The following is a 26,480-nucleotide window of genomic DNA, read 5'->3' on the forward strand; positions in this document are numbered from 1 at the left end:
GTGATTAGTAATTGTGGCCAAGAAATTTAAATGTTTATATAAAAGCCTCGGCCACAACACAGACATGAGGCATTTTGACAAAGGTAAGTAATATATCAGACGTCTCGCAGTGGGAGCCATTATTGCCGTGCTACCTATCAGCTCCATAAAAGCTACATTAGAAGGTTGGGTGGTGTGAACATCATCTCAGAGCGTAATCAACAAGAAAGAGGCGTGCAACTTGCAAAGAAAATATTCGGATATCAGTGCAGTGAGAGAAACAATAATGGCCAATTGTGGATATGGGCGCACGCTTTTTCTTGGTGCTGCAGGCCATCTTCGCGTAAGGTGCTACCCGCTCCTGTGGGTGGCATCGCGCGGTGGCCCCCTTGTCCGGGTATGGCCCTCACCTCGAACACAAACTCTCCCCTAGTACCCAATCGACCAGGGGAGGGGGGGGGGGCGGAGGAGCCCCTGCCGGAGCTGCTTAACCGATGAAGACGGGTTGATGAGTTGTGTGACTCTGGGATAAGTGCCGTCGATCCCCCTTTCCATCGGGCAACGGAAGACCTGCTATACGAATATGAGCGCAATTGCAGCCGGAATGGATTCTGTGTTCCCAAGGCTTCTGGCTCTACAACCAGTTCTTTGCAAGTTAACAGACGCAGGGAGCAGATGCGCGTTTGTGTGCAGGCTAGACTTCGTCAAACTAGTTGCAACGATTACGTTGTGAGTGCTGAAAGAGATGCTAACCGGTTTATAGGCTTCTTTCCCACTGCCTTGCATAACAATGTGACGTGCGCTGATCTGCTGTCTTTTGCAGCCGAATTCCCTCTGGCGGCTTGAATTATTTGAGTGATTTTCCTAAAGAATTTGGCTGGGTGGTTCTGGCGTTTATAATCGTTAGCGAAAAGTAGAAAACGCGTGTGTGCAGCAGCCATGTTCATGCAGTAGACGGAACATGTCTAATGTGTGCACGAGGGTTGTGGACACAACATATTTAGATGAAGCAACCAATCCTGCTTCATACGTCACTTGGACGCAGGGACCTCATCATCGCTCACTTCTGGACTTCACAAAATCAGCCAACCGATTTCCATTCATTTCATCATTTATTCATCCTTCATCTCATACCCTACTGATGCCCTGAGGCAATAAATATCGATTAAAAAAAGTGTCCAGGTGCTTCAATTCTATTAGGGCAAGCTTAGATCTACATGGCAGTCCATCATTCTCCGAGAGGACTTCACCTCTTCATCGCGTTGGAGCGTAACATATTCCTGTTGTTAGATTTTTTTGCTTGATGAAGACAGACAAAAACGCGCACGTTGGTAGTTAAAAATAGGTTATGAGCTGGTTGCAGCACTTTGGAGACACATTTTTCTTAAGGTTTAAGCGTTTTTTTTTTCATTTACAGGACGAGCAAAAATCATTGTAGGCCTTCCAACTTCTCCTGATTTAAGGTATCATCATTCGGGAGGTTTATTATTTGGACGAACGACGACCTTTCCGATATGCGTGCTTGCGAGGTGGTTGCACACGCAAATTCATTTTTATCCATATTGTATTGTGCAGCCCGAATATTTTGCACAGAACCTTTTATGCTGGATGAATGAAAAAGCTGTTGGTGACAAGACGTTTGAAAAAGAAAAGCTAAAATCTTCTACAGTAAATAAATGCGAATTAATACTGGTAAATAATACCACCACTACTTTGATGCAATGCGAGAGCACTGCTTCTTGCTGAGAACCTCACCGGGTCATTTTACTGAGTTTATTGATGTGCCCCAATATTTCTGAGTTCACCTCACCATGAATCAAAATGATACAACGTTCTCCAACCATGATTAAGCATAAGCCGTAATTATTTTCTTTTTAATCGAACGGTATTCACTGTTTTCAAAGTAATGCATACCTTTGAACCCTAATTAAACTAAATATGATGTGCTCCACTGTAATATAACGCAATTCATAGTTAGTGTAACCTGAACTACACTTATCCACGCAAAATGCAATTAAGTGCACCTTTAAAGAGTTGATGAGAGGGTCGGTTGATGTATCGCCGTTTTATACGTTTATAAATAGGTCGTTGATTCTTCCCACGGCGCATATTACAGGAAAACGCGACAGGAATCGGAATCGGGAAGTTCCTCCCACTGAGAGCAACGGCCATATTGAAATGCTCGTGTGACGTCATAGATTATACGCGGCGGATTGTCTCCTGCATTGCAGGCTGCAATATCAAACAGCACATCTTGTTTTTTGTTTGACGATTGGACAGTGGTCGTTCCTCATGCAGAAGCGCTTGTTGAAGACGTTACCGCAGGAAAGCGATACAGAGGAAGGCATATTTTCTTCAGCATAAGTCACAGTTACAGTCAGTGGGCTGCACTGGTATAGGTTCCTTAGCTTATCGACGCACTGATCTTTCGCATTACACTGGCGACGACGCCAGTCGCCTATGACTATAGTGTGAGGCTTTCGGCCCCGCGACGCAGACGGAACAGATAAGCGGACGGTCGTCCGGAGTCGGCGGCCGAGCGAGAACTTCACGACCGATGAGTGAACGGCCTTAACAGCTGCGCTTGTCTGTAGCTTAACCGTGTTAGAAAAAGAAAAACAAGAAGCTACACTTCATATATTTTTCTTTGTAAGCAGCAATAGCCTTGGTTAGAAATGTTAGTCGGCGCATATATCTGCCGACTCGTTCAGCGATGAGTAGGCCTAGCCCGAGAACGCGGGGCTTCGGTCTAGATTTTCGGCGATTATGGAATGTGCACTTACTAGCTCTAGCCGTTGCATGTGGACATCAAGTGTAGGTCTGCCAGTAACAACCATACATCGATGGCAGCTTACAACACAAAGCGAATGCACATTGAGCGGGAAGCGTCGATACGGGACCCTGTCTAGCGAGCGCAGCCGACAGGTATCGCCGCCTCTTGTGAGGACGTAGCATACGCAGCAGGCAGGGGATGTAGCAACCTCGGCGCTTCTCGCAGCGCAGTTGCGGTTGTGAACAATATACGTGCAACCAGTGGAAAAAGAACTGGATAGTTTGGTATTTCTAGTTACACATCCATTTTATGTCGTTTGAACGAGCAGAATTAGGTCGAGCCATTTCAAAAGCTATACACGGAAACACACTAGGGGTGCAGTAGTAATCCGAGAATCGGGGTATTCCTGCGGGAGTGTACGGTTCACACACTAAATACTACAAGGCGCATGCTTACGTTGAAGCACTCACGAGTCATGGAAGAAGTGGAGGTTTCCGAACGCCTGAGGCTAGTACTCTTCCACATTTCTGGGTTTTTTTACCGCTCTGAATAATTTGTGATCTCGTCATCATTCGGGATGGCGAGCGCACGACCCCTGCGCCCACCCGCTACCGTCGAACAGCCTGCGGAGTACTCGACGGGTCACCTCAACGTTGAGGACGTGGAGCTTCCAGACTCGGTGGATGACTCCACAGTGACTGAGATGGATTCTGACAGCAGCTACACGCCTGTACAGTCGCGCCGCCTGAAAAGGAAGCTGCGCCGAACATCAACGAGTGAGTCACAAAAGAAGAATGCTGAAAAGCAAGTGATCTTTTCCGTGGCCTTCGTACCAAGAATGGCGACGGCAAATTTGAATGTTATAAACGGACAGTACCTGACCCAGTTCTTCGACCAGCTCGTTCCTCGTGACGTTGACGAGGTCAGAATTAATCCCTTGAAGAAAGTCCTAACCGTGGATGTCAAACCCCAGGCTACAGTGGACAAGCTGAAAGGAATTGATGCGCTAGGCAACATGCCGGTTCGTTCCTTTCTTGCACATGGTAAAAAGACTATAGCAGGTGTAATCACGTACGTTGACCCGAGATAAGTGAAAGCGATCTCTGCGCGCTGATCAAATCTACGGCACGCATTCTGGATGTTCATCGTTTCGGCTGCTCGAAGTGCGTTACATTAGTCTGAAACTAAATCCCTCCCATCTCATGTTAAAATGGGCTATGTGAGGCATCCAGTTCGGATGTATGTTCCGAGACCTGTTCAGTGCCATAAATGCAACAAGATCGGATATGTGAGTGCCGTTTATCGAAACGAGGTATCCTGCCGTCGATGCGGTGGTACGCACCTTCATGACAAATGTCAGACGGAGACTGTGAAGTGTGCTAACTGCTCGGGTGCCCATGAAGCGACGGCTAAGGACTGTCCTAAAATTCCGAAAGAAAGACTTAAACTAAAGAAGATGGTGCGAGATAATTCGACTCATAAAGAAGCGGCTGCATCTATTCGTCGCAGCAAGCAACTTTCCCGACGCCGACACAAGGAATCAGAAAGCAAGCCTAGCCTTGATAAGACGACTTTACAGTTAACGTCAGCTCAGGTGCCACAATAGACTGAGCCCAATTTCGTCAAGAATGCTCTGGCTGTAATGTCACAGGCAATGTCACAGGCAAAGGATCAGACAGAAGCTGTTGTATTACCCGCCGTCTCTGATGTTGAGCGGCCTGCTCTACCATCAAAGGCCACCGCCAGGCCTCATTCCAGTTTGTTTGCCACACGTGGTGAAAATTCCGACAACCGCGACAGTCGGCAGGTGAAAAAACTGCTTAAACAGCTTGTCTGTTCAATGTGAGTGCTGCTCTCAAGCATCAACACGCAAACATCAAAGTTTGCTGTTCAGTTTTTGGACTCATTTGAGCCGCTCTTGGGGGCATTGCAATAATTCACAACGGCGCAACAAACTAACGCCACCTCTGTGACGATGCACTTGCGCCGCTGTGAAGTGATGCAATGAAATGCCCGAGTCCCTCGTGGTCGGCTGAGTGACTTTCGACAGTGGGTACAGAAGTACCGCTTACCTGTGATTGTGATCTCTGAGCCCAACATGCCGGCTGCTTTCCGCCTTTCTGGATATATTCTGCTACGGTCTCGAGAAGTAGACAAAACAAGCAAAGTGCTGGTGTGTGTACGCCAAGACATTGCACACGTCCGCCATGCTATACAACCCAACAACACGAATCACTACATCTGTTTGACATTAACCCTGAAAGGACGAGTATGTTCTGTAATTGGCGCTTATATTCCGCCGAGGGATGGATTGGACAAGTCATATCTATTTTCAACAGTCCAGTGTTGTGCAGCTTCTCATAATATTGTGGGGGACTTTAATGCTCACCATCCTCAGTGGGGTAGTGCCATAATGAGCAGTCGAGGAAGAGACCTAGCAGACTTTACACATACGTAAGATCTCGTCAGTACAAACGACGGCTCACCGACGTTTCTACGCGGAAAGACCTACAGCAGCTACTTGGATATGGCATTTGTTTCCAGAAGCCTCCATCCCTCGGTTTCGTGGTGTAGTGATGTGGAAGCACATGGGAGTGACAACATACCAACGTACGTATGCATCAAGTGGTTTGCACCTGCCACTTCGCCTCGTGTGCAATACACAGACTGGCCCACCTTTAGGGCATCGGTGGAGACTACCAGCGTGGACCTCCAATCACCATTTCGAACAGAGGGTCTCATTACTACCTCTATCAGTGAGAACACTCGCTATGTTTGTGTGCCGTAGTCGGTGTCAAGCATCGACGTGGAATTCGAGCGGCTTCGCGCGATCCGTCGGCGGGCTGAAAGGAAGTACAGAAGAACGAAATCTGCGCAAGATCTCGCACTTTCTCACAAAGCTAAACGACAAGTTTTACGCCACCTGGAGAGGTTAGGGCGACAATGTTGGAGACAGTTCTGCTCATCACTGGATCACCGTAAGCCCCTCTCGCGTATCTGGCATGTCACGAGAAGCTTGCGCACACCTCCGCAAGAAAGGCGCCCTTTTCGTGCCCTGGCCCTTTATCAACACCGCAATGAAATTGATGTAGCTGAAGATTTTTGTAAAATGGTTGTGGGCACAAACCAGCCACAGTTACAAATTTCAGTTTTTTGCGCCACTTTCGCCGAATGATCAATACGACTTGCCCTTTTGAATAGCCGAATTAGATGCCGCTCTTGCTTCTTGTCGGCATTAATCTGCACCTGGTCCTGACGGGATTACTTATTCAACATTATCACACCATGGCAAGGATGGTAGAACTGCACTACTTAATTATTTCAATAAAATATGGGGTTCTAGTATTGTTCCTGAACACTGGAATATTAGCCGCCTGGTTGCTCTTTTGAAGCCTGGAAAGCCTCCTCTCGAACTTACCTCAAACCGGCCAGTTGCCCTGGCAAGCTGTGTTGGAAAAGTTATGGAGCGAATGGTGCTGGCAAGCCTTGATTGGTTTCTAGAGATTAATGGCTTTTATGCAAATATGATGACTGGATTTCGGCAGGGGCGCTCTTCAATCGACAGCGTGATCGACCTTGTAGCGACAGTAGTACACGAAAAGCGTCACCTTGGACTAGTAGCTGCTGTCTTTTTAGATATAAAAGGGGCTTACGACAATGTCCTCTATGATGATATTCCTGATAGACTTGACGACGTGGGAGTTGGTGTCCGGCAGTACTTGTGGATTGTGAGCTATCTCAGTGGCCGGTCTGTTTACATGACTACGCCTGAAGGAGATACTACCCGCCATCAGGTCGGTCGTGGAGTTTCACAGAGAGGAGTCCTCAACCCAACTTTATTTAACGTTGCGCTAATGGGCCTGATGAGTGAACTGCCAACTAACATTCACATGAGTGCATATGCTGACGACATCTGCATCTGCGCTTCTGGCTCGACGCGCCCACAACTTCGTGCGAGATTGCAACGAGCTCTGTCATCGACATCGATATACCTACGGCGTCAAAGTTTACTTTTAGCGGCAGAAAAGTGTGCAGCGATCACATTTACAGGAAAATGTGTCAGCTGCTACCCGATTACTCTTCATGGAGTCTTAATACCGTACGTATCCAGGCACAGATTCTTGGTGGTAAATATTGACCACAGACTATCTTGATCGGAACATATTACTATGGCGAAGAAAAGTCTAATTAATTTTTGCCATGTACTTCGTTTCATAGCTGGCATCAAATGGGGACCAACTGAGCGCTCCCTATTGCGGCTTTATGAGACTCTGTTTGGGGCTGCATCAGCTACAGTCTCCCACTACTCTCTAGTACGAGCATTTCCTGTTTGCGGACTTTAGAGAGCGTGCAAGCGCCGGCACTAAAAATATACCTTGGACTGCCCAAATGCACCTCTAACAAAGGCACAATTGAAGAGGCACATGCTCGCCCGATATCCATATACTTGTCACACTAACCACTTTGTGTATATTTACGAGCACTTACTAGACACCGTTTTCACCCATTCAGCAAGATTCTGGATGTGCGGCCGGACTGTAGTTTTGCAAGTGCACTCCGCTGCCATCAGTTGCAAGTACCGACACGATATGCCATCCCATATCGTCCCAGCCAACCACCATGGACGATGGATAAACCTTTGGTGCACCTTAGTGTTCCCAGAATACCAAAGAAATCAATGGTGCCACTTAGTTGTCTCAAAGAACTTACTCTGGCGCACATCTGGTCAGAATATCCAAATTATATTCACGTATACGCCAATGGATCTGTGTCAGCTCAGGGATCCGCTGCAGCTGTGGTCATACAAGCTCAGAAAACGACTCTACATTTCCTTTAGGGACATACTTCTACATAAACCGCTGCTGAACTTGTAGCCATTCGGGAATCTATTCGCTACATATGTGGGGAACCACCTGAAAAATGGTGTATATTCACGGACTCAAAAACTGCATTGCAAATTTTGGAAAACTTCTTACGCCACACTGCCTACCAGTCCTTGGCACTAGACATTATGGAGCTCCTCTCATCTGCCCGGCTCCAAGGTCACGGGATAATGTTAGAATGGATCCCTGCCCACTGCGGGCTCCATGGGAATGAACAGGCCGATGTTGAAGCGAAAAGCGCACTCAGCAATGGCCTCCAAACAGCTGTGCCTTTTTCAAGAGCGGGAACGACATGCCTTCTTACGAGTTGTATGAAGAATGCTACAGCAGCTTACTGGATCCAGCCAGACGCCCGACATATTCGTCTAAAAAGGCTCGATCGAACATTGAAATTTTGTTCCGCGATATTCCGCTTCATCAGGCATGCTTGCTACATAGACTTCGTTTAAACGTGGCTTTCACGCGCAAGTACTTGCATTTAATTGGACAGATGGACTCGCCGTAATGTTCAACTTGTGGCACCCTAGAGACTGTTGACCATATATTATTGGTGTGCCCAGTGTACGCGGGCGAAATAAGTGTGCTAGCCGCTTCATTGAAGCGTTTGGACAAGAGGCCGTTGTCGGAGGAACTGCTGCTGGTCGCTTGACAAGACAAGGGGAAGGGTTTCCAGGCAGTGCATGCTCTTTGCCGTTTTTTGTGCGCCAGCGGGCTTGATTCGCGCTTTTCAGGCAAGCTATTGTGCCTGTATATATATTTCATACGCCTTCTCACACACCGTCACCCATCATGATCTTCTTTCTTCTCCCCTTCCCAAGTGCAGAGTAGTAGGCCAGATTTGAATTATTCCGGCCAACCTCTGCCTTTCTTTTCAGTAAATCCATCTATCTATCTATCTCACGAAAATGTGCGGAAGAAGCACTAGCAAACCGCAATGTGAGGCTCTGGAGTCGATCGCAGTCGCCTGCGCGGCTGCGGGGGAGTTAAGACGGATACGGCGGCGAGTGGGAGGCCCTTGTTCGGTGCGGACATGAAGTGAAGAGCAATCGAATCGTTTTGGGTTTTGCGATGACGGAACTGAAGCGGCGGCAGCACATGCTTTCGTGTGCTGGCCGTGGCCAGACTGAACATAGTTTTGCAAAAATGCTTTACCAGCTGAAAATAATTATGTCTGACTTACACGCGCATATAAAAGCTAGTCAGGAGGTACCGCTTCCTTCAAATTTTTTGTCTGCTCCTGTAAATTCACGAGGTGTGCAATCGCGTCAAGTTATGCTCTTTTGAGTTTTTTTCTTAGTTTTTGGACCGAAAGAGCGGCGGCAATAGCTCAGCGATCAGGAACATATAACGCTAACACCACCCCTCTATCGCGGCGCATGTACACAGCGGAAGGAAACGTTGGACAAGTGCCTTTTTATATGCTTGAGCGCTTGTTGCTAGAATAAGGTAACTCTGATAACGTAAGAATAATATGCTTCTGATTTTGTGCTAAATTAGACAGCATAAGCCCGTCGATTTCGGCCTCCGCGGCAAAATCTAGACGAAGCCCAAACCAAGTCTCAGAATCGCTAAGGTCGCATATTGTAGTGAAGGCTTTTTAAAGAAAAGAATACGCGAATAAAGTATTTCTTGCTGAACAGAAAAAAAAGCTCAGTGACCACCATCCACGGCATGCATGCATGAGTGCAGCCGATACCGCGAATAACCGACGACATGAAAATAATATTTCGTTGTGACTTTAGCGGCAAATTGCTTCCAGACATTATAAGGTGATTTCGATAGCAATATTACAAATTTTAAAACTATCTATGGCATGGGGTGCTCAAATTTCGAGGATTTATAATTAAATCTGTGAGGAGTAAATTGTAATATTAAGTTTATGCTCAGTTGTTAGCGATCATGAGCCCTTCATTCAAGCATATTATGCGCTAATCAAACTTTTGCAAATTCTCCTTAGTTCACTCTCTGTCCAACAAAATTCTACGTGATCCGCCCACAATTTGCCTGCTGCGTTTTGGCCACAGCAGTCTGAGGACATCATAGTTTTCGCACAACAATTTAAATAAAATCTCGCAGAAAACCATTGTTTTCAAAGCTACGGCAACAATTCTTTCTCGCGGAAATCTGCTTCGCGCGCTGGCATTGATGGCTGACGTCACGACGGGTTCACTGCGGCCGAAACTGTCTAGGTGGCGTTATACTGGGACGCATCAAATTTCGTCAAGCACGGTCCTATCTCACTGGTGCTGTCATTGCCCGGAAGGCGTCAACAGGAAAAGTAAGGATTAATGAACTGTGAACCTATAGTTCGTGCTTATGAAATGGTATCGCGTCATACTCTTGATGCCAGAGCTTTATTGTCCCTCTGATTATTCTTATTTCACTCCAAACGGATTTTAGAACAAAGATGCACTTCTCGCATGCAGGGCTGAAAATGAATTGAGGACTGAAATGATGTTTACTGTGTGGTTCAGATGTCCACGGATGATGCGTGACAGATAATGCGCCTCCTGTTCCTATAAACCATTTCGTTCGAGGTCATATCTAAGCCTTATTTGACCTTTAGCTGTGCGTTTTTGGAATGCGGAATGTTTTGCAAGAAGAAAGGGTGCAGTACCTCTCATACAGTCTACGCGCACACCTGAACCACGTCTTAAAGGAAAGGAGAAAGGCAGCAAAGAAACAAAGAGAGACGTGTTGTAGTAGAGAGGCGCGGTTATACTTAAACCTCCTGGCTGACAATGCACAGCACATGCATGCCTCTCATGTTCGTCGCTATCGAAACGCTGCCACCGGTGATCAGGCGCGAACCCGGGTACTCCGATCGAGCAGTCGAGTCCCTCAACCAGTGAGCCACCATGTCAGATCATGTGGTGTATTCTGTCACACATTTGAAGCGAAGCTCCTCTTCTTACGTGCAGAGCTGAATGTAAATCAGGTTTAGAAAGCACATCTAACTGGAGTTGTCGCCGCCGCCACAGCTGTGTGCTGCTTCGCAGTCACCTCCGACGCCGCGCCGACCTTCGCTCCACTTTCACTAGTTGAATGAAGTGAGTTACCCAGTGACTTCACACAGAGGGAGAGAGTAGTTTCATCCGAGCAGTTGCACGCGTCTGCGCAGAGAGAATGGCAGCTGCCGCACTGCGCATGCGCGCGCCGCCATGGAAAGCTGACCAAGTAGAGCACCCTTCATGAAGTACAGCGAGAAGGCATGGCGGAAGTAGAGTGGTGGCGAAGATTGGGCCCATAAGCGGTTAAGCGGTACCGCAGCATAGGTAGGTAGGTAGCAACTTTAATGATTCAAAAAAGAACCAGGTGAGGGGGGGGGGGGGGGGTAAAGGGAAGTGAGGGAGCAGGAAGTACCGCAGCATAGCCACAGGCCGGGGGGCCAATCACACATATTAGGAATTATACTACTACAAATTAAAAAGTGTTAATCAACATAAGAAGAATAGAAATTTTGATAACTTCTCTTGCGAATTAGGTAAGGTATTTCATTAGGACATTCTTATCTTTTTAAATCTTTCAACACTCTTATCGCAACCCCTTGATGTTGCATTGGTCTTGACGAAACCTTTCAGGCTTTGATAGGTTCCTGCAAAGTAGGCAACTAAAGGCAACCAATGCAACAAAGATAACGAATCTGAGGAACGAAGAAGTGCTCTCTTATTGCTGTGTCGCGGGCCATGGTGCCTTCGGGAGAGCGTATAAATTTAGTTCGCAAATCTGAAAATGTCCTTTTTGCGAAGATTTCGACGTCCTTGCATAGTCGCTGCTCTGTCGCTGTCTGGCGAGATTTAATATCCCCCCTGCAGCCGTAGATTTTTTTGTTTGTTTGTTTCGACCCCTTCGACGTGCGGCCAGTGCGAAGCGTTTTTGCAGCATTGTATTCCGCTTCTTGGTCTTCGTTTGAAGCCCTTAGCGCTTTATCGAAAGATGAGCCCACACAAAGCGAGAAAGCGATGCTCAGTGGCACATTGCGGCAGCGTGGACTCAACCGTCGGTGTCTCATTACACCGATTCCCGGCTGACTTTAACTGATGAGCATATCTGGAGGTTGCACAGAGACTCAATGTATGCTCTAATTCTCTTTTAAGCACGTTTGTTGATGCTAAAGCTTTCGGAACTTCTGCAAGCTTGAAATTGCTTGAAAACTATGAAGTGAATTTCATTTTTAATCTCCCCGTTACGACGTTTCTACGTCCGTTTCCGATTCTTCCGTTTGCTGTAGAAGGTATTCATGATTTTTAAGTTACTGCGCTCTGCAAAACTCAACTAGTAACTCCCCCTGCTATTCCTAGAGCCAATGCCATGGTCACCTACTGCCTGGTCTCCTGCCTGTTGTTTTCCCTACCTTGGCATTGAAGTCGCCCATTAGTACAGTATACTGTGTCTTTACTTTTCGCATTTCCAATTCTACCTCTTCATATAAGGTTTCAACTGCTTGCTCATCATAACTACATGTAGGTGGATGTGCCTGTACAACCTTCAGTTTATACCGCTTATTAGGCCTAATTACAATGCCTGCCACCCTCTCATTAATAATATGGAATTCATCTTCATTACCCGCTATATACTTATTGACAAGGAAACCTACTCCTAGTTCTCGCCTCTCCGGTAAACCTCGATAACACAGTACACGCCCATCCTTCAGTATATGCCTCATTCGGCCTCCTAACCTCACCAAGCCTTATGATATCCCATTTCATACTCTCTAGTTCCTCTAACAGTACTGCTAAACTAGCTTCACTAGCTAGGGTTCTAACGGTAAACGCTGCCTGGGTCAGTTTCCAATGGTGGCCTGTCCAATGGAGCCAGAAATTCCTAGCACCCCCTGCTGCGTCACAGGTCTGACCGCCGCCGTGGTCAGTTGTTCCTCAGCCGCTGGGGACTGAGGGCCGAGTTTTATGGACTAATCATGACAGGTTGCGGCCAATTACTGCACCAGGGTGGCCAACTCCTATTCTGGTGAGGGAATGCGTTGCCGGAGGTGTTCACCGGCATCAGGTCGCAAACCAAACCTGTTTATGCAATTCCATCGACATGCAGGCTTTTTTTCCCCAGTTGAGAATTGTGAGGCACCGGGATTTGAGCCCCGGTCCTCTTGCATGTGAGACGGATGTTCTACCGCTGCGCCAGCGCTGCATCTCTTTTTTATGTATATAATTTCATCACATAATTTACAAGATTTTGAAGTGATGTCGTTAAAGTACCGTGTCAAAGAAAAGAGCTCATCGTCGTCTCTGGCCGTGAATACGAACTAATAACGGAACATAAACAATCAGGAGGAGGTTGACTTGTTCCGATTGACCTGATATTCCTCAATGAAGCTCTGTAACCAAAACAAAACAACTAGAGCGGAGATTAAATTGACTCATCTTTGAGTGCAGTTGGAAGTCGAACACTGGGCTTTCGAGCTGCCATAAAGACGCGATGTTCATAGGTCGCGGAAGATCGCTGACTCAAGGGGAATAAAAGTTTACCTACTGAATGGGCAATGCCAACAGGGTGCTAAAAACAATCATGTCCTGCTCTTAAACGCAGCGCTTAAATAATCGCACCCATGTTTGAAGCATGCCCCACGAGATTAGCCATGGCGAGAAGTTGGAGCTTGACAATGTCAAGATTTATAGCGGCTACAGTTACAACCTTCGATACATTCTATGACTCTTAAAACTATGCGCTTAGGTAAAAGCTCAAACACATCGAGACGGCGCTCAAGGCCTATTACTTATAAGCCATTAAATGCGTACAATGCACTTGAAACACCATATTTCATTCTTTAAATTTTGTACCTGAAACTCATTTTATCCGTCTTAACTTTGCTCTCAGGACTACGAAATGAGACCATTTAGAGAACTGCAATAAATAAGTGAAATTTCGCAGCGTTATACAGTAAACAACATAATTTGTGTCTCTACCTAACCACGAACTGTAACAATTGTCAGAAAATTCACAATAACATCCCGATATTGTTTCAAGTGCTTGAAAATGAAAATGAGAGAGGCAAGCGAGGCACACGCTCTTAGAAAATAAAAAAGCCCTGGATCACGATATGTCACATGATAATGATAAGGCATAAAAACTGCTTGTACCATTCATTCCTGAGCACGCGTCCGCCTGAGGATTTCAGGAAACTCAAAGCGACGCGAAATAAACGCAATGCCGAGATTAGACTTGCAAAGCATACGTATTATCATCACCTATTTGCAGGTATATCTAAACATCAACCTCGTTTAGCTTGGAAATTAGTGAACAAAGTGTTGAGCCGCAGCAACTTCAACTCAGCCCCAGCCCCATCGTTGACGTTAAAGAACTCGCCAGCAAGTCCTTTCCAGATTACTTCAATAATTATTTCGTCAGCATAGGCGCAACAGCACAGTCTGGGACACAGGATGAAATTACAGTTTGCATCCCGGTAAGCAGTTTTTTTATGGAACCCACAGATGAAACAGAAGTGTCCAGAACATTTATTAGTTTAAGTAACAGTGTTACTTTCAATTGCGATAACATACAATTTAAACTGGTTAAGTACGTATTGGAATTCCTGCTTCCAGTGCTGGTGCATATATTTAACTTAATTTTTAAATCTGGCGTCTTTCCTGCAGATATGAAACGTTCAAGAGTTTCAGTCATTTTTAAAGGTGGTGATAAGAACATTGTGACTAGTTACAGGCAAATAAGCATTACTCCCGTTTTTTTGAAAGGCCTGGAAAAGCTTATGTTCACACGTCTCATGAAATACATTGTAAAAAAACAGCTCTACTTTACGTAAAAACCCGTTGGTAATGCGTTGCCGAAGAGGTTTCCGTAGCTGATTACGGCCATACATGCACGACATACGACAATTTCTGTGTGCTTGGTAATCGGAGGTTTCGTATAAGTGTTCACAGAATGAAATTGTTTCTCCGAAGACAGATGCTCCAGTTTTGTTGTTTCTGGAAAGCTACGTTGGGGGGGGGGGGGGGACCTCGCATGACGATTTCTGTATGCTGAGTACTGAAAGGCTTCGTGTAGCATGTAATGGAGAAAATTTGTTTTCACGGAGACAGGTGCTTCGGTTTTCTTGTTGCTGAGGATTACATAATGCACATGTGTATTACCTCCGTAACAGTCATTTGAGCTGAAGCAGAAACGACCTGCATATTAACATGTTCACTACGTAGTTGGTCACCAGTGAGTCACATAATTTATTCATGCTGTGTAGCCACAAATACTGGGCATCATGATTAAGATGTAGATTTTATCGAGAGGTATACAGAGAGACCTCACAATACAATCTGCCCAAAGCTTTATCATATGATCCAGTATTGCGGCAACATGGCATCAATAAATGACATGACCCACCAATGGCCCAAGATGCTGTGCACATGGTAAAATGCAGGCTGTCTCTGGCCCAGCTGAAATCACTTCATTACAGATGCAATACATATACAAACTATATAACCTTGAGTAACTAAGCAGAAGCACTTGTCCCCACAAAAGCTGCTGAGTGCATGCACACATCATATAAACGTGTGCCGTTTGCAACAGCAACTTTCAAATCACGATTGTTTATTGGATAAGTGTCACATGGCATATCCAAGTGCATGCACATGGGAAATAACATAGTGAAATAACAAAAGTCTATTTTTAAAGACGGTAGCAGCATATATATATATATATATATATATATATATATATATATATATATATATATATATATATATATATATATATATATATATATATATGTCGTGCCTTGTACTCTTCCACATGGTCAGGCTAGAAAAGAGCAGAACAAATGCAATTGTTAGTTGCATCATTTCATGAATGCATTGTAAAATCAGTGCAGCGATATTCAGTGCAATAAAAAACTAGCACATATACTTCACTAGGCAGAGATCAAAGAGCCTTCACTATATGACCACTTATCTGGTATGAAGGAGCACTGAACATGGGTAAAGGAGGTAGGCCTCAGTTCACAGGGTGAGCCAACGTTTCGACAAGTGGACTTGTATTCGTCTAGGCAAAGCGATCATCACTGGCAGAGGTTTAAATATGCTTTTGCTTCCAAAGAAGAAAAGCTGGGGAGGAGGAGGATGCATGAAAAGAAAGTAGATCATGGAGTAAACAAAAATATTTCTTCAGTATGTATTTCTCAGCCTGAAACCAGGGATCCTGTGGCCTGCAAAAGAAATAAATCTAGCAGTACCAGGAAAAACTGCAATGCCGGGTAGATTAGTAGTCACCACCTAAGAGAGTTTGAAGCAAATAACACCATACAAAGCAACAGGCTTGCAAAGGGCCCTGATAAGGAATATATATCTAAGGGGGGCAATTCTTAAAACTTTCTGCAAAAATTGTGTGTGTGTGTGGGGGGGGGGGGGGGGGTGGAAGGACAAAGAAACAGAATAATAACCACACAGTGAACCACAATCAATATGCTATAAAAAAGTGCCAGGGCAAAATCAGGTAACAAATGATAAGGAGGAAATGTGTTTGGAGAAACATCTGCAGTTTATGCTATTGCAGATGGGAATATAGTGTGCATTATCTGTGAATAAACTGTACAATTAATGCTGTACTCAATTAAGCTCCCGCCCCATGTCCTACCTTTTCTCTTGTGTGGGTGTGTATTTTTTGCGCTAAAAATGTCGTCTGAAATTAATGCTATGTGGAATTGTTTTCCGAAATAGTTACGATGCAGAGACTAAATGTGACACCTAATATTTTATGTGACTCAACTATTTCTATATTCAGGCCTTCATAGGTGACAGGGTGGTCTAAATGATATGCTTTGTTTTTGGTTCTGAAAATTATTATCTTCGTCTTTGATGGATTGCCTTTTAGACCGTTTGACCTTGACCATGAGGATAACTTTACAAGGAGGTTTTGGCACTGCTCTCTTAACACATTTGCATCTGGATCGGGCATGGTTATAGAACAGTCGTCGGCATAAATGATAAATTCAATTGATGGGTCAATGTGTACAATATTGTTAATAAAGACATTAAATAACAACTGGCCTAGTAGGCTTCCTTGAGGAACACCTTTAGTGACTGCTAGAAAGTTCGATCGGTGATTTCCCAAGTTTAAAATTTGTTTTCTGTCACTTAAGAACAATTTAATTAATTCCAGACGTGTGCCACGTAGTCCGTACCGAAATAGCGTTGTTATAAGAATTCTGTGATTTAAAGAGTCAAAAACTTTCGTGAAATCGACGAAATGGCCAAGGGTAAAAAAGTTGTCATCAAAATTATCCAACACAGTTTCTTTAAGAGTTTTGAGCGCTGTTTCGGTTGATTTTCCAGTTTTAAAGCCATGTAAATCATCGCTAAAGAGATTGTTTAGCACAACACACACTGTGAAAAAAATCCGTAAATCATACGTAGGAACCCTGGATAAAAGAGCGTACAGCTGCTCTGTTCTACCTAAGACGGACAGAACGGCAATAATGCATCCGTGAAGGTGGTTGCTAGGAAGTCGACAAAATTATCTTGAGACCGAAACGCTGCAACCAAAGGGCTGGGTTATGTTGTGCTATTGTTTGCATTCACGAAATAATGTAGATAATCTTTTGATAAGCCGCCAAATTCACAAGTCCGACAGTAGTCTAAACTGGGACATGCATTTTGTAGACATATACAACAAAATATCGAATGCAGTTGGCGCTGTCTCACGTTGCCGCGCAATTCTTCCAGTGCACATTAAGCTCCAACTATATCATGCATTATTTGCTTCGCACGTCTACTACTGCCACCTAGTCTGGGGAACCACAACAAATACTAATATGCAGAAAATATTTATTCTACAGAAAAAAATCATCCGGTGCATTGCAAACCATGAATACCTCTCATTCCAGTTCCTTATTCGCGACCTATAATATCATTCCTGTGTCGTGCTTGTACGAATTTCGTATATTACGCTCATATCGTCTTTAACGAGGCTCCTTCCACGACTTTTTTATTGCCGCCGCGTTATTACAACCCTACGAAAGCATCATTTCAACAAGAAACTCTTAAATTTGATTCATCCCGCGTTTCCGCAAAACTTATAAAAACCAGTCACTACAATATAACCTCCCAACACTACTAAATAGGTACATCTATGATAGAAAGCCTACACTAAACCAGTTGAGGGACCAATTCATTAGCATGTAGAATAAAAATCACATGAGAATGTACTCTGCATTGATCTGATGGAACACATTTGTTGCATCTGTATATCTCTTGTATTTTGCTCTTGTATTTTATGCCTTGATGGCTTTTCCTTGACTTGCATATATGGTATAGAATTTTAACTACTGTATAACTGACGAGTCTTTGACATTTCATGTGGTATCGGCGATTATGTATCTAGAATTGCTTATTTATAATCTGTTTTACATACAGTATATCTTGGTTTTTTGAACGCCTGTGCATCGCACGTGTGAACACGTCGGGTTTCGTTGTTCTGGTTGAGTTTTTAACGAATTCTTTTCATGCTTACCACGCCCTACCCTAATTTTTTTATTTTCATTTTTTTTTTCATTAATGGTCACCTGGGCCCCGTCAAGCTGCCTCGAGCAGCTTTTAGCCCAGGGGCTCCAACCAGCAAGCACCTGATGAAAATAAACGATTTGATTTGATTTGAAAAGCAAGCGCAATCTGATCTCAAACACTGCACTCACGCTATATTGCTTACAGAGCTCCGGCGAATAAATAAAATCTTCAACGGATTTTGTATAGGGTTCCAGCATTTACCATAGAAAACAGCTATTACTGCAGACGTCTCAAAGTTTGCTTCACAGTGATTGTCAGATGATGATGTTAATGCAACGATGCAAGCGCCTTAGGGAAACCAATTCATGACGTGACGACTGCATAGCAATACGCGGCTAGCAGAGTACGCGGCTGGCTTTCCTCTCGGATGGACATGTCAACTCCAGAACCAGTGCGTTGCCACCGGTTTGCACGACGGCGATATATATAGGAAAAGCAGAAGGCAATGTTCACAAGTGTACATCAAATTTGCATCTATAATTAGGCTCTCCTAAAAAGGTTAACATCTTTAGTGGTTATTTTATTAGCTATTAAAAATAACTGGCTTGATTTTTCCTAACTTTAGAATCTCTAAAAGTAAATTTTCTTCCTGTATGCTGCAGTCAAGAAACTAAGCCCCTTCCTAGGGCATGGGGAGGAAGCAGGGGTCGTTCCCAGCTGAGATAATACTAAACCCAAGTCTAGGTTTATGCAGAAGATGAATGTTAACTGCGTACTTGTCAAATAATAAAATGTCTATTTCATCCATACAGCCCATTAAAACGATAAATTGCTTGATATTTCACTTAATTCTGAGCTGCACAAGTGGCAGTAAATTGGCTGGAACTTTTTTTTTTTTCGAGAGCGTAATTTCGGGTGCATTAACCGAAGCTTTTGTTATCATGTCACATTATTCAGATCTTTAAAACCTCTTAAAGCAACAGGAAGCTCTCTCGTGTGCCTCAGGACATGTGTTTGAATTTAATAAAAATAAATAGGAAAAAAAAGAACGTGCTGCTTAGTGCTCGGCTGGTTATTTGATTCCCATATTATTCGCTTAGCAATTATAATATGCAACTTTAATTTAGTTTTGAATAAGTATATATACAGCTCCGCGCCGGTTCTCATAGCCAGAGCACTTCCAGCATCGATCTCGGCTCCAATTTGACGGTACGTATTCGACTTTGACCTCGGTCTGTAGCATTTATGGACATTTATTTGAGAAACATTTTCGGGAGCTGCTGGTTTAAAGGCGTAGCGCCAAGAAGAATCTATGGATCCGAGCAAAGTTTCAAAATTGCTTGAGTTGAATGTGTTTGATACATGGATGATACTAGTGAGATTTAAAAAGCTGGCTATTATGAAGCTTTGTGCGCCGGCGGGGTGGCTGTGCCATATGGCCAAGATCGCTGATCCCAAGGACGCGGGCTTCATTATCGATGAGCTTCGATCGTGTTGAAAAGTAAGGCACCCTTGTGCTGTACCAAATCAGTGCACAATAAAACTGTTACGAGGTCCAAATTTTCGGTGACCACAGCTATGGCGTCGCCATATATACTCTTAGTTTCATCTCGGCAGTACGCCTAGAAAGCAAACCAACGAAATAACCGCGATTTACACCCCGGTAACCCGTTCCAGGACACCAGACTACTAGAGCTATTATTCAAACTTTTGTCAGTGGCAATAAAGAGGGTGTAAATAAGAGTTGCTAATGGCAGCAATAGCTAATTAAAGATAATAAGAAGAAATATGCTTTCTGCATCCATCTGGCGCCACATTCTTTTACGGAAATTCCTATCTAAAGATGCTAAGCATTAATTTCTGCAGCTTATTATTCAGCTTACATTGCAATCATAACGAGATTCTTTAGGCAAAGTGGCCTGTTGGGTGAGTTTGTTTGATATTATGTTAAGACAGCGCTCTAAACACGGCCAGATAGAAATGTGTGTGTGTGTCTTTCTGTCTGTACATGTTTCTAGTGCTGTTTTAACATAACGAGATTCTTTAGTTCATCTCCTATACGTAGGACTGGACACCTATGCCGAGTTGTCATTCCATGTATAAATAACTCAGTGTGACAAGTTCGCACCACGTAGAGGGCGAGGGGTGCCTGGTACAAGGCAAAACTACGAACGAAAGTGCAAAGCGATATGAGCTGGACGTCTTCACAACGACGAGAACCTCAGAGCGAAATATATTACCAACATATCAGCAACATGAACGACAAGAGGTGGGCAATTAAAGTATTTTAATACTCATACCGAAAGGGAATTGACTCACAGTCGTTGAAAAGGACCAGAAATCTATTCAGTAAGTATGTAGGAAGACAGGCTGGAAAAATAAAGAACATTAAACAACAGGTAAAATACACAAAGGCTAAAAACTGGAATACTTTAACGTAAAAGACATTTCTGCAAATTGATCAATACTCTGAATCCAATTACGATCAATAATAATTGATAAATAAAAATCTTATTGTTCCTTGTGTCTGTTTATGCATTCCGAGCGATGCTTATCATTTCGGAGTTTCGTGGAGGACACGCGAGTTATAAATAAATTTTGACATAAACACTTTTTTACATTACGTGATTCCGAATATTAAGCTTAGCTGCAAGCTGGCTTTAGTATAGCTGGCAAATAAAACGGCTGTGAGGCAGTTATATACAAATAGTTTCATTTCCTCACGTTACCTATATGGAACTTGGTTCCATAGTTATATCCCTGTGGAACACCTAGCTCCTTATTTAAGTGTATGACGAAAAAGCATGAACGACTCGCCTTGTGAAACCTCGTTAATATATACACTCTGCTACTCACTTCATCACTGATTCCTCGTTTTGAAAATATAGGATGTGAAAGATGGCTTTGATCACTGGGTTGATCTTTACCTTATTGTGAGCAAGCGCGCTAGACATAAATAACAAACTCCGTTTTAGCAAAGGCTCACTAAGCGTTCTATGTATACAATGGGTGTCATGTCTGACTTCGGTAAGACGTGTGCCCACGTCAATTCCCTTATCGCAGGCGCTAGCCTATATGGCAGCCCTTGGTAGCTCTGCTATATTTGTGGTCATTGACGTCACACATTTAGCCTATATTGTGTTCAATTATATTGTCACCTGCCAGACGTAAGAACCTAATATTTCGCATCCAACGATGAGGACCAATGTTTGCACAAGATCTATAACGGTGGCGTCATATTAATCATAGGTGCTGTGTAATAATAAGCATTTGGTATAATTTGAGATCTGGCTTCATATTATGTGTCCATCAGAGCAGTTCAATTTCAAGATTTCCTTTTGTTTATTACAACATTAGGTTAGGAATTTGCAACGTTTAATGCGAAAGCATTATAGATTTATTACGGTAAAAAACCTGTATGGATTCAGAATAAATTGTGTGTTGAATATAAATATTAAGGGCCTTTTCATCTTGATATTCGCTGATCGTCCTAAAATTGATGACGTCGCAACGCTACGTGACTTAACGAAAAGCTGAATGGTAAACTGTAGGGTAGCGTCGGTAAACTACGCGATATGGCCGAGTAGAAAGGAATACTGCAAGTTGGCAAATGGCAGGCCGAGCTATGACTGGTGGCCGGAAACTGGGGTGTCATGAGCCTGTCTGGCAATGCAGAGCTTGCAGATATGCTGGTAGCCGGAAGAGGCGCTGTTCACTTAAGATGGCGGTCATGGTAGCGAGCTGAGCGGAAGGTTTGCAGCTCTACTTGTAGTTGTGAAAACGTGTTTATACAGCTTTGTATATCATACTGCAATGAGCCCAAAGGAAATTCGGCTGGTGTTGCCGTAGTGGTAAATATCAGCGAGCGGGGACGGCGACCGTGAAAGCACGCTGATAAATATGGAGTACAGACGGCTCTACAGCTTGAGCATAGGTGGCGAATAGCAATAACGGTGGAAGAGGAGGAAGCTGAAAGGGCATCGGGCTAATTCTATGACTTTATCAACACGTAATAAAACCAGAGACCCCTGATTTTTTATAATTGCTCATTTGCTCTTTCTGATATTCACCAAACGGTCAGTCAAAGATGCCTTTTTATTGAAAATTTTCATAGGCGACTGCTCATTCATCATCTCAGGTGCGGCATTCACAGGTATACCCGATATAATACCTGTTGGTGGGATGCAACCAAAAGCGTCTCATTATAATGCTCAGAAAACGCTTGAGGCCTCAAGTGGAAACAGACATAACCAGAATTCTGCTAATATAAAACTATCACTGGTGGAAGATATTCTGAACCCCGAATTTCTCAACACTTGAAAGGGCGAGAACCGCTATGCCTATGTAGATAGATCGATACGGATAATCTCTGTTGTGCATATGGAATTTCTCCGTTCGCTTTGATTCGTTTGCCACATTTTATTTTTCGGTGGCCTTTCTGCGCTGATATGATTAGAGCATGTGCTAGCTGGTACGCGAAACGCATTGACGCGCCCTGTAGCACCTTCCCTTGAAGCGCCTACGTTGCAAGCTTCGAGACAGCTGTAGCCATCAGTTACAACCGCCTGAAATTTCAAAATTTGTTCGCGCGCTGAATTAGGCCTCGCAAGCATGATTTTATCGTGTAGTAGCCCAGCAGGTTTATACTATGTATGTTCTGGGGCCTCTCTTCTAAATTTTTATCTTGTGCCTACACGCCTACCGCGTCGGCAGTAAAGCAACGATTACAAGCATAGGAATCATATGATTAGCCAAGTGCATTTTGGCATGTCATAAACACTGCTTGATTTGCAGTTGTGGTGTTTGCACAAGGCGTCCACGAAACTCACGTAGTCAGGCGGCGCTTTCCGTAGGTGCGCTCCCTTCTTATACCCATCGCAATGAGTCCTGTCGGCACCTTCCGCCTCCCCTCAGAGATGTCACTACTGGTCCGCTTATCTGCCTCTCTAACCGCCATCAACGCAAAATGAAAACGCGTACTCGCTTCCAGCGTTGCCAGCCTCAACTGCAACCGGGAGATTCTGATATTCATTCCTTGTGGTTTTAGCAGATACCGTACTGTCGGCGCAAATGTGTGGCTATCTTAGGGTTACAAAACAGCAGATTGTATTATGCGCGAGCGCGCGCCCGCCTTCGGTCTAACACCATGTTCCCATGTCCCTTTGAGCTGACGTATGCCTGTAATTCTGCCTGTAATTTTTTTTACAAAAATACATTTTGGGGGATATATAGTCCTCTTTTGGCCGGTAATTATAGTGGGTAAAATTTCACGCGACCCAAATATTGGTCATATTAAGGCTGTAATCTGCGCGCTTTGTAAAGGATAACTAAAGAGCCTGAAATGGCACTCTGTAGTTTTTCTTCTGCTGGAGAGAGAAAATTGTGAGATATGGTGCTTTACAGATTCAGATTAAAAAAAAGTTATTTATATTTTAACTCTAGATTTCAAGTGCGGTTATCTCTAACCATCTGAAGATGAAACTTATCTGAACACTTGTCACAGTTGTGGGGACTACTGGAGTGGTCTTGCAACCATATAGTCTTTTATTACATAAATATTCTGCAACATGCGATCTAAATATGAACCGGAGCAACTGTGTAGAATCGAGGGAACCTACATGGTTCGTGAAAAAAAAAGTTGAGCACACTAATTCAGATATCCCGCTCTGTAATGAACCTTATTAACCTTACAGAAATAAGTTCCCACCTGACTGGACTAACAATTTAAAAAGAAATGAAGTTTAGAGACGATTGCAATTGCACCTAATTTATCCCCTAAATTTTATAAGACAAACACAACGCCACTTCAACAAGCTTCAGTATATTCTGAACATTTATTAGCAATTATACATCAAAAGCAAGCTTTGTATTTGTTTGAGGGTCATGAGGCAGGTAAATGTAACAAGAGAAGAAATATATTTGTTTGCATCCGGCTAGAACTTATTCCCCATTGAGATGGGCAACCTATTATTTACAGAATCCGCCATTTTTACGCAGCACTACCTAGGCGGCCAAGCTTAATTCTTTCAGTTTTCATGAAACCCCAAACCAACCCAGACCAGGGTACTCCTGCATATAAGCCAGTGAACTGGTTGCTTGACTTGAAGTCTACTCACCCATAAACAGCGTAGAAAGAAAAAGACTCCTCTCAATAAAACTTTAAACTGCCTAGAAATTGTATATGTTATAGGTGAGGAAATCGCGTGCCTACCTTTGGCTGCCAACATTGACACTGTTCATCGCGTGTCTGCTAAGAATGGAGGCAATATTATAGCCCTTTTTTACTCGAGAAAGGCAAAGAAGAAAGTTACAAGAAAGGCAAAAGAGACAAGGCTGGCAGTAATGACATTGGCTTTTCAGCGGAACACGTTAAGGAGCTCTATGTCAAAGACCATCTGACGCTTAAGAAGTGCTTGTTTGGCAAGATCTTCAGGAAAGAAAATCTAATTGATGTAAATTCCTTTCGGTTACTGACGGCATTATCCGGGCCAGGAAGACCGCGACCAGTAATCATCTTCGCATAGGAAGCGAGAGCGACCTTGCAGACATCGCGCAAAAAGATCCGTCTTTTTCTTCCTTCATTATGTTCAAGTTGCGTAACCACGACGTTGACATTTTCTGATGCCTTCACACACAAGCATTGCTAAATCATTGTTATTATTACCAGTGATACAGTGCAATATCTGCAGTGTTTGTAAGCATAATGATTGTCTTGTCAAATTTGTTTCAGTTCTTGAACACACATTCTCGCTCATATTTTGGTCTGAAATATGGCTATCATCTGTGCAATTCGTCAGGTTATATTTCGAAAATTTCCACTGGGGACATTTGCCACGGAGGAGGCTGTGCCATATCGTGAAATTATCTTTACCGTACTGATTTCTCTTTTAACCTATCACAAAGCGAGTCGGTTTGGTCAGAATATGAGGTTTAAACCCGACAATAATCTTGACACAATACTTGCTTCCGTTTATCGTACGCCATCCTCTTCGAAATCTATCTTCTGTTCCCATTCAACTACATTCAGAACACCTTATTCAATTAAACTAAAAACATTGTAATCCCTGGCGACATATATACCATTATTATCAATTCTAGCTGCCTAATCTTGCGCTGAGAATATAAGCTGCTTTTTCGGTTAGGATCTGGCATCCTTGAAAGCTTCCGCGACCATATGTTAACCATCCGATTCTATCACTTCAATTAACCGTATCCTCTCAAACATTACCTTAGATTATACTGCCGGTACAATTGAGTGCCATATCACTGATCACTACCCTTTTTTATGTTTGTTGGTTCTGCATTGCGTTGCAGTAATAAATCGTTGACTAAAAGGGAACTTGAGTAACATAAATTTGTAGAAATTACTCGCGCTGTTAATTCGTGCATTATTACTGCTGACCTGCCCTAACAAAGGGTTCAGTTTATTTTCAGCAAAACCTGCTGATTGCATTAGCTACTGCACACTTCACTTCACCATTTAACGTCCTTTAATTCCCATCGAAATTCTATAATTGTCAAAGCCTTACTATAAGTCATGAAAAAGAAAAATAATTTTCACAAACATTCACTGTCATTTTAGACTGCCCTTCGACATGAATTATCAGGCATTCTAACATGTTTTATGAAGCCTAAAATGCGCTAAATGTGACTACAATCAAGCCCAAATATTGAAAAATGCTAATTACAACAGCCGCTGTTGGCAGCTACTTAACGAATTGCTGATTAGGCGGTCTCATGCCTATCCACTGAAAGCTTAATAGCGACCATTGCACATAGGCTAACGTTAATGACATTTAGAATGCCTTCAGTGAATATTTTGCTTCGCCAGTAGACTTTCATTAGCAGCAATTGTTGCTTAACCTACATCGTTGTGAATTTTCTGTTTAATTGGTTTTGCACATCTGCACATAAAAGAAAAAGGCAATTTTTTTCAAAGAAAACGGGGTAAGAGATAGATTTTATTCATTTTTTTAAATTCAACTTGTGACAGAAGGACTTTCTTCCTTAATAGCAGCTATATTTCAGAATGATTTCTTTTGCGGGTGTTTGCCGACGTTCCGAGGGTTGTCAGAAGTATTCATTTGTTTCAAAAAATGTGACCGCGACTTTATCACAAACTATCCCCTAATTTGCACCCTTGTATATTTAGCAAACTTATCATACAACTAATCTCTACAGGGCTCCATGGCGTGCCTATATAAATTAAACTTTATTTCACCTCACCAATCTGGTTTCCGTAAAATATTTTCAACGTTAATTGCACTCTTCCCTTTACAGAAACATTATGATGCCATTAACGATGGACTTATTGCTAGAGCAGTATTTATAGCTCTAGAGAATGCATTTTGACAAAATTAATCATTACATCCTTCTGCACTA

The 26,480-nt window shown here is 43.4% G+C and overlaps 1 protein-coding gene across 1 annotated transcript in view; it reads left to right on the top strand.

Moving 5' to 3' along the window:
* The first annotated feature begins 19,214 nt into the window (after positions 1–19,214).
* The window catches only part of LOC146177014 (amblin-like), a 55,053-nt gene continuing 47,787 nt past the window's right edge, over positions 19,215–26,480 (top strand). The window contains exon 1 of the mRNA XM_084583052.1: positions 19,215–19,307. The gene's annotated coding sequence lies outside the window, so the exon portion shown is untranslated. The remainder of the gene's footprint in view (positions 19,308–26,480) is intronic.

This window comes from Amblyomma maculatum, chromosome 10, assembly GCF_055883805.1.
Source record: "Amblyomma maculatum isolate TAMU_Amacu chromosome 10, ASM5588380v1, whole genome shotgun sequence".
NCBI lineage: Eukaryota > Metazoa > Arthropoda > Arachnida > Ixodida > Ixodidae > Amblyomma > Amblyomma maculatum.